We start from the raw sequence: 10,017 nt of genomic DNA on the forward strand, positions 1-10,017 counted from the left end.
TATATATATATTTACTCATTTTCCTTCTGTATTTATTTATTTATCTTATCGTGTGCATACTAATATTTTTTTATTATTCTAAATAATAAGAATAATATTTTTTAAATTCTTCAATACAAACAGACATTCTGAAGATTAACTGGCCGTCATAGTGTTAAATAACAACGAATAAGGATGAATAATGTACAAGATTAACAAGATAAAACCATCGCAATACATCTCGCGTATGCTACATTTGTCTCGATACCTCGAAAGAAATTGCCTGGCTGTCCCTGCAAGAGGAAGTCAATATCTGGGATACGGAAGAAGCACAAATAAACCGCAGGCTTAAGTGGTTTTCACAAAAAACATATTACGAACAACCAAGACCCCTTCTATTCTACTCGAAAATCTTGATAGAAGGGTGATATCACCCATGGTATCAACGATATTCAAAGTGAACTCCTTTAGGATTCGTCTCATTGTTTGGTCGACGATGCGAACACACCCACGGGAGCTTCTGGCCCGTTTCCCTCTTTTTGAACTCTTCCACTAGCACGTTCGATTTGTAGCTTGGTATTTACCTCGTACTCGTGATTCTTTAATTGAAACATTGAAAAGCATGTGCATGAAGCGTAAGAAAGATAAAGTAAGCCAGGACCGATTAGAGGACAGTTAATATTGAGTTGAAGTCGAAGGCAATTGTCGTTGAGTTGAGTTGTCAGGTCAAGAGTCCAAGTCGAATGGAGTTGTAATATTATGATACTCTATCGAGCGTTGCAGTAAGCCGAGAAATAGTTCGTAACTTTATTGTCATTCTCACATTTTTATATTATTCCGTTCAATCTCTACACTATTGTATTACATTAATCCTATTAATAAAGCTTATGTTTGTTCTGTTAAGTATTGCAATATTATTCTAGCCCCAATACGATCCTAAATTAATAATAACGCAAAAATTATGATAGAAATGAAGCAAAAAGTAATAAGTGTAATAGAAAAATCAAGACAGTAATAAAATAATAATAACAACATAATAATAAAGTAAAAATAAAAATAAGTTAATAATGATGTAAAAATAATAATAAAAGTAAAGTAAAAAATAATAGTTACAGCAGCGTCATATTGTAAAAAAATAAACGAAATATATCTAAAATTATTAAAAGAAAAACTTGTATTGTGTTGATGTAAAAATACAAATTAATTTTAATATATTAAATATGGCTATGCAAAATATTTAAGAATTAAGATACTAAATTTTGCTAACAATTGTTCAATGACGATGCCATTTCAATATTTCAAGAAGTTTTAATTTTGTGAATTCGTAATAAAATGAATAATTTTATTAAAACTTAGTTAACAATTTATAACGAATTTTTAGTAATAATACCGTTCGGAAAGAACAACATGAGCTATTTTGTTCAAAGCTTTGTTTCTAAGAAAAGTGATTATCCCTTGATCACATTCACGTATCAATTTAAATTTGAAAAATTTGTTAAAATATATTTCATCCGAAAACATACATTAAGGGAGCTTTAGTATGCTTGCAATATGTTCTACAGACTTTAAAGGTAAATTTAATTAATTCATCATGCTGCTGTACAATGATTGACCTTTCAAAAAATTTACTTCTCAGCTTCGCTCCTCATACATTTAAATGGAAAATGGAAAAATGGAATACAAATTTAAATTATTAAAATATTGGAAATGTTAAATTAATAATGATTGTAGCGACGATTTATTAATGGTATATATATTTATTTAATAATAAATTAACAGTGATAGGGTATGTGAGTAACGATAAAGATACGAATTATTACGACTTATCACAACGCTCAACCCACACTTCTGCAGCAATTCTCCCATTACAACTCACAATTGTTAGCAACTCACAATTATTAGCAACAAGAACAACTCTGGCAACTAACTTCGACAACTCTCAACTCGACAACTCTCCACTGACTTAGCAACTCTCTAATCGACAACTCTCAACTCGATAACAACTCTATTGACAACTCTTTCGACAATTCCTCTCAACTAACTTCGACAACAACCCCCTCACTCAGAACGTCCTTGCCCTTTCAGATTCTTCTTCTCACCATGCACACCCTGTACGCGTTTTCTAATGCCTCTCCCAATATGACCAAATATGGTCGTACTAAGGGCCTGACGTATTGCCCTGGGTTTTTCCGACTGACCTGGCCTTCGAACCCTCGGTAACTTTCGTAAAGATACGTGTACATGCAGTGGAAAACTTGGGATACTACCTGATAACGATTAAATCAATTGTAAAATTACAAGAACCAGGTTGTTCTGTGTACATTGAAATAATTCCAGCGAAACTTAAAAGAGAACGTTAGAATGAAGAGGAAATAAAAATTTATCAGAAAAATGTTCCATGAGATATTAATCCTATTCGCCATCCTTTATATCTTACACGCACGGTGCCAATTTGACAGAAGATGGAAAACGTGTTGTGAGCTTTTACAAATCAAGCACGAAAAAGTTTACCAAGTGTTATATTGTTCCACAAAAGCACTATACAATTCAAATATAACTCTGTTGGTAAAATGCAGTTACTTCTGTTAAACTCCATCGATCGTTATTGTTAACTGAAGCTCCTTCATTGAAACCTTAAAGTACAATATACCTACTTCTATTAACAATACGATAAATTTTAATAAGGTTTCCCATCGTAACAATACCAGAATACATTTAAGCCATGTTAAATGTGATAACGATTGGTTCAAAAATAAAATTTGCAGTATCAAGCTCGAAATTTTATAAATTTAAATTTAAATTCGCAATAAGTTTTTTAAATTTGCTTCCTATACTTTCTTTCGTATTGATACTCAAAATTATGTTAATATTCCACTTTATTCTTTATATTCACCTCCAGGAATCATAGCTATATTTCCCTCGCTACAAATTAGTAAATTTATATTTCTTTTGTTTGAACTATTCGCCATATTGCAATTTGCTTTCTTATTATTTCGCTTGCAAAATTATATTCAGCCCCATGAGATATTTAGGAAGACTAATTTGGTGACATTAGTTCATAAAAATTAATTTTTGTGTTTTATAATATTTCTCGATACGTCTATTTTAAATAATTATTTTGAAGTTATTATTGAATTATATGAATTATATTGAATTATTATAAGAAACTTAAATCAAATTTCTTAGAAACATTCAAAATTATTTTGCATAATAAATACAAGTAAATAAAACAAAAACTGGGTATGCTGTTAACTAAAAACAATCATCATACTTGTGCTGTTTTCTATTAGTAGCTAAATTAAATGCTGAATAAGGCAAATAATATTTCTTTATTGTTCAACATATGTATATCATTAAATAACATATTTTATTAACCTAATCCAAGTGACTTATTCGTTTTTGTCCATGTTTATTTTTTTTTTGCTATAATTAGGCATTCTGTATTACTATCCTAGTTAATACGTAAATCTAGAATGATTTAGATTTACTTTCGTTCAATTTCATTCATAAGTCGATAATTTGAATTCCGATGTTATTTCTTTACAAATATTTATTTCTTTGGAAATAACTGAAAGAATTAATAATTAATTCATAAAAATATTCGGGATGATTGGCTTCGATTTAACAGTGAAATAACCAATGCTTTGAGTGTCCTGCCTTTACTATCACGACGATGGTAATTATTCTGGAGATATGGCTGAATAATTGTTTGATGAATTCAGTTAATATTTCCTGCTATCCTGTTTCCGTTATTTTAGAAAGCTGATTTCCGCTTCTCACTTCCTTCCCTTTCCTCGTCTGTTCCAAACCACACCATGCATATTTCATGTTATTCGAATCTAGACTCTATTTACTGCAGAATTTTAAACCAATTTTGTAATTATATACGAGCAACAAAATAGAAGTAGCATCTGGAAATTACTTTAAAAATTCGTTCGTTACAATAACAATATTTGACAAGTTCAAAGATATATCTAATTATTATTACAAAGGCAAATGGTAAATACAGATTTCGTAAAGCAAATGGCAATGAATCGTATCTGCTAAGTTAGTATTAATAATGATTTACCACATTCAAAAAAAGAGAACATTAAGGAAATAAATGATTCAAAAATTTCTAAGAAAGGGTTTTATTCTTTTATCACCTCTGGAGAATTAAAGTGAAATGTTAGAATACACTATACTTTCATATAATGACTTGAAAAATGTATAGTAGAATGTTTATTAATTTATTACTATTCTTAGTTTAGTATTTATACTTTATACCTTTATTATTATTTTTTGTATTTTTATTTAATTATTATTTCTTTGTCATTATATTATTGTTTATTATTATTATTTTTAAATTATTATTACTTTGTTAGTGTCTCTTCCTTATTGTTATATATAGTTTACTATTTTTATTTATTGGTTTTACATAGTTTGCTATGCATATCCAATTGACGATATAAGAATTTCTATATAACAGGTAATAAAGGTACAAAATTATATCAAAAACACTAAAATTATGTAAAAATTTTATACAGAAATGGAGTAGCTTCATTCACATAAAGCACACTTTTACCTTGAGGATAATAGTTTTTGAGACTCATTCAGGATTATACGAAAACTGTCTTTTAAGTAAAATTTTGTAAATTTAATAAAATATTACCAAAAAGTGTTGCTTTTATTAAAAATACACCAAAGTGAACTAAATGTAGAACTAAATGTTAAAATATACAATAGTCAAAAAATCAATTCCGTAGTTCCTACCTAAAAATTTAACAACTAATACCTAACTTTTGAGTGATAGTGTATGTTAGAGAAGTATGAAGTGAGTTGTGGATGTTTTAGGAAATTGTACGGTTCAATTTTTCGTCCGTCATACAAGGAAATGGAAAAGTGAAAAGTACCAATAGAAAAATACCCAAGAACATTAAAGTTTTCTTAAAAAAATTTTTCTTCGCGACCACTCCTGCTCTTAATTTCATGCTTGCTCCTCAATTCTCTACTCAAACAACAGAATAATTTTTCACATTTCATGGAAAAGCCTTTTTTCTCAAGAACTTGGAATTTTCTTAACGCAAATGGTGTTTAAACTTCTTATAGATTTTGCAAAAATAAACAGGCGAATTTTGCAATTTATAACAAAAATCTTTCATTTCGACAGAAGAAATGATAAATTATAATTGCTACTAAAATTATGAATTTTGGAAGTTTGGAATGAAATATCCAATAATAATAATAATTGAATATAAAGGTAATAATTGAATATCAGGTAAACGTAAGTAACGATTAAATTAACTAAAAATTAATGAGATAATAGTAGGAAAATTAAGATGAAATTTTATTTTAAAAATGTCTTTTGCTTTTATGTACTTCCATATCATTATAGAATTTTTACTTATTTATACGAAAAATAGCTTCTAGCGATACTGAATGACATTTATCTTTGCATTTCAGAGCAATTAATTTAAGAATTAAATTAATAAGATTATATTACTGAGGAACAACCGGACTATTAGTTCAAAATAAGCTGCTCGAACGATTAAAATGGGATGTATATTCAAAAGGTACGTTTATTATATTAAACGCGCGTATAAAAGTACTTTTCACATGAAATTACCAACCAATTACTTGGAAACAGAGTTTAGAGAATATAAAAGTGAATGGAAACAAATAAAAATAAATAAAAAAAAAATTTTTAAAGAATGTATTCTCTTCCTGAACCATTATTGAATGATAAAAACTGTAAACAAAAAATTCGTGAATTTTCTTCCTTTATTTATACAATTTCTTTTATTCACCACGATTTTAGTCGAAAATATTAATAAAATTATTTGGCATATCAGTTCGGAGACTTGTGTAATGAGTATAATATTCTTATACCTAAAGACATTTAGTGTACGTATTAAAGTTCTTTTAGTTCGGGAAAATCAGGAAGAAAATTGTAAAAAAATTCGATACTGGTGGGATGAAACAGCGACAAGTGGTCATGAACTCTTTGCAGTTTGAAATGAAGTTGAATCATGAGAGTGAAGATTAAAGGTACATATTTAGAAATTTAAGGAGAAAGGTAAAGTCATTGATCAGGTGTGTAATTTCGATCAAAGTGATTGCAAGGTTTCACCTGGGACAACGGCAAAAATCGAGTCACACCAGGTACCTCAAACATTCCTTCACATATCCGTTCAAATGGTCATCATCTCTATGACTTAACCTTTCATATTCGATAGCATATTAAATACCAAATAGGAATATTAAATTAGAATATAAAAATAAAATGGAATGAAATATAAAGTATAACAAAATGCGTTTAAATAAAAGTAAAACAACAAGAGAAAAGGAACAATTCATTGATTTTCTCGTTACATATATTTAAACTACTTGTTGCGTCTGATAAAATTCTCGTCCTACCACTTGTCGCTGACGTTATATACTAGGTGTCTTATTTTAATATAAAAGATTGGAAATTTTTTAGAATAATAGTCATTTCTGGTAGTGTGGTGCAGAAAAAGAAAACGAAGTCGATTTAAAATTCATTCCGAAAATTTTAATTAACGATAAATTGGAAATTTACTGATATAAATTTACAAATTTCGTTATTGTAACACAAATACACAAACAAAAACACAATTATTATTATAATATGTTTCCTTTATTTTATTTTATTGTATTTTAACGTTGTTAAAATGAATTTATATATAATACTGGAATTTATGCTCAATAATTAGAAAAATGTATCAGTGTACATATTGTTATCTATATACCAAAAAATTTAACGAGAAATTTATATAATTTAAAATTATTAAAATGGGAAATGTATATAATTTAAAATTATTAAAATGGGAAATGTATATAATTTAAAAAATGAACACTGTGTACGACTGTAGACGACATAAAAATGCTACAGTGAGCTAAGTGCATGATTACGAAGAACTTTTTACGTTAATTGCCAACGACCATAATGATTGATTTCTCAATCAACAGAGAGGTGTGCAAACAGTATCGAACCTATTCACGGTATTCATACAGATATCGTATTAATACACCAAAATGTACACCGATCAAAAAAATTAACCCCATTCAGTTTGATTGGGAACAAAAAGTACTTTTTAGAAAGTACAATATACTTCACAGGTTACACAAACAAAACTTTCTTATAATTATATTCACCAAAATTGTCTAAAGTACATCATATCAAATAAAACAGTCTCAAAAATTTCTTCTTTTAATCTTAAGCTGTATATCCGTATTTTATCATAAAACAATATTTTCTTTGGTTGATATTACATTTCCAAATTTTCGTTGAAACTTTTATTGTGAATGAAAAATTTCATTATACACTTTTAGTTTATTTTATAAGGAAGAATTATGTTTGATTTATATATTAAGTACTAACATACAAGATTAAAATATCAGACAAATTATACCTAATAATTATATCTAAATTATAGTGGACAATGAGTCTATTTATACATGAATTAATTCAAACTGATTAAATTTTAATATTTCGAAATTTCGATATTGAGACACTATAGGGTCCACTATAGTTTGTCACTAAGAAAAAATCAAATCACAGATGGCTGGGAAAAGTACTTTGCATGTGGTAACACTCAATTCTAATTTAAGTTTCAACCAGTCAAGTACGTCTGAATATAAGTGAGCATAATATTCATATTTCGTCACAGAACGATATTTCATCCCCAACGAGTAGGAAGAACGAGGTGTGGACAAGAAATGAAACTTGCGATACGTACAGTGACAACGTGACTAACGAACCTGGTGTTCCAAAATGCTGTAAGGAATTTAGAAACGAGATGTGTACAGGTTGGAAGATGAAAAAGCATAGATCTATACAAGATTGTGATGCTGATATGTGTAAACTAATAATAGAAGGCTGAATATTTTGAAATACAGTTTTCTCTATATTTAGAAACTGGCTTATCTTTTCGATGGACAAATGTAGAAATTCGCAAAGAGACGACACAAATCTAAATAAATAGATCTATATTTAAAATAGATCTTTACTTGATATCGTAAAAAAATATTTGCATCTCTGTACATTTGTATTAGCAATTAAAGAACATCTTTTATATTTACATATTATTATTTAAATATTATTATGGAAAACAGGAGATTGTATCTCTGAAGACTTTCCAAACAGAAGAATATTTTGATATTTAGATATCAAAAATCATTAAAATTCTAAAAATCTTATATTTCGTTGGAAAAAATGATACTATGAATTTTAAGAAATTATAAAAAGTTTTCGAAAGAATAATATAGGGAATGTTCGAGATTAAAAAGAGATTATATATGACTGATTCAGTTGTTCATGGAAACAATTATCATAAAACTTCATTTATCCAGACATATCAGGGGATATAGTAATTTAGAGAAATGGATGATTCATTTAACAAGTTCCTATACTTCCTATAATTTTTCATTTGAACAATCAGTGTCCAGATTCGTATAATTCAACATAAAACATCGTATCTTTCTATGAACGAAATTTTGGAAAAGGGAAAAATTGATTTTGCAACAATAACAAGATAATACACAAGTGTTCGAAAATTGGTAGGAAATATTTTGAATGTATTATATTGTATCGTACTGTAATATTCTGGTGGTGTTAAATAACAATGGTAACAATTGCTATTACAATTTTGTCTATTCATTATATTCATCATCATATCCACATTTACATGTCCTGTATGACCACGAGGACAAAAGTGTAACATTTCGTTGAAAAAGATTAAGGTGACCTTAAATATATGAATATATGTATTATATCGTGCACATCACTTACATATTGCTCGCATCTTCCAAAGATATTTGCATATTTTACGACTACAAGTAACAGATGCTTTATACACGCAACAAAATTTTTAAGATCTCAAAACTGGCGTTCGTACAGATTCAAAAATATATTAACGCGTTCAAATCTCAGCTAATTTTCACTAGCTCTACGTGATAACAATTCATTTCCATAAAAGATTGATTTCTATAAATTTTCCTCCATACAATTTTTCGTTGCAAGATTTCACAGTTCTCGACTCGTGCTTCGAATGTAAATCTACATCACGTGTATTTTGTTAATATATGTGCTAACAATGATCGAAGACGTGCACAATGAACTTGTTGGATATAATGCAAAAATTCAAAACGAAGAATAAATCAAGGAAATGCTATAGACACCACGTCAAATTTCTTTCTTAATATTAATATTTTTGGATACTATTTTACTACTATTATTTTTAAAAAATTTCAGTTGCAACGAATAACGACTTATGCGTGTCAACCTGTTAATTACATAGGTACACGAATATTTGCAGTTTGATAGCCACTACAATTCATCGAGATCGTAGAGAAGAGAAAGGATGAAGAAAACACGTGCAGAGGACACAGTATCAGTTATATACCAGTGATTAGCCGATGGATTTCGTGGAAAGCTAATAATGCCGAGTTTCGGCAAAAAAAATCCGAACGAACCTGTTACTCAATCCAATAAATAGCCTAACCTCCTGAAGTTTTGGCCGCCTACTTCGCCGAGCCACCCCGTGTAATATACGACCGCCTTGAGAGACAATATGTTTATTTTGTAATCGAGTCGTGTCCCTCGTCGTGAAATAAATATATCGACGGAAATATGCGTGCTATTTCACACCCACCGTGTGGTCACCGTGGATATCGCAGCAGCATGTGTATGACTCTGATTCATCCCGCGCGCGAAACAGAAGATGAGGAGGAAGAGGATTCTCGTCGATGGAATGCGACCGGCCGACCACCGCGAAGAACAACCGGTTCGGGAGAAGTAAGAATGGAGACAAAGAGGACGAAATAGGGGATAAGAGGACAAAGAAGATGTCGAAAAGGAGAAAGACAATGGAAAAGCCCGGAAGATGTGGAAAAGGAGGGAATGCTTAATTCTTAGTATAATGTAGTATTATATAATACATAATATATAATATAATATTATAATATATATTACATATATATTACATGTATAACATGAATAAAATATGTATAGTATGTAATATAGTATAAAAATTGGAA

General features: G+C 29.1%; 1 protein-coding gene across 2 annotated transcripts in view; it reads right to left on the bottom strand.

Annotated features, from left to right (window-relative positions):
• LOC108553752 (RNA-binding protein 42) overlaps positions 1 to 10,017 on the bottom strand; it is a 19,392-nt gene that overhangs the window by 594 nt on the left and 8,781 nt on the right. The gene's annotated exons all lie outside the window — the stretch shown is intronic.

This window comes from Eufriesea mexicana, unplaced genomic scaffold, assembly GCF_001483705.2.
Source record: "Eufriesea mexicana isolate 0111107269 unplaced genomic scaffold, ASM148370v2 scaffold12808, whole genome shotgun sequence".
Taxonomy (NCBI): domain Eukaryota; kingdom Metazoa; phylum Arthropoda; class Insecta; order Hymenoptera; family Apidae; genus Eufriesea; species Eufriesea mexicana.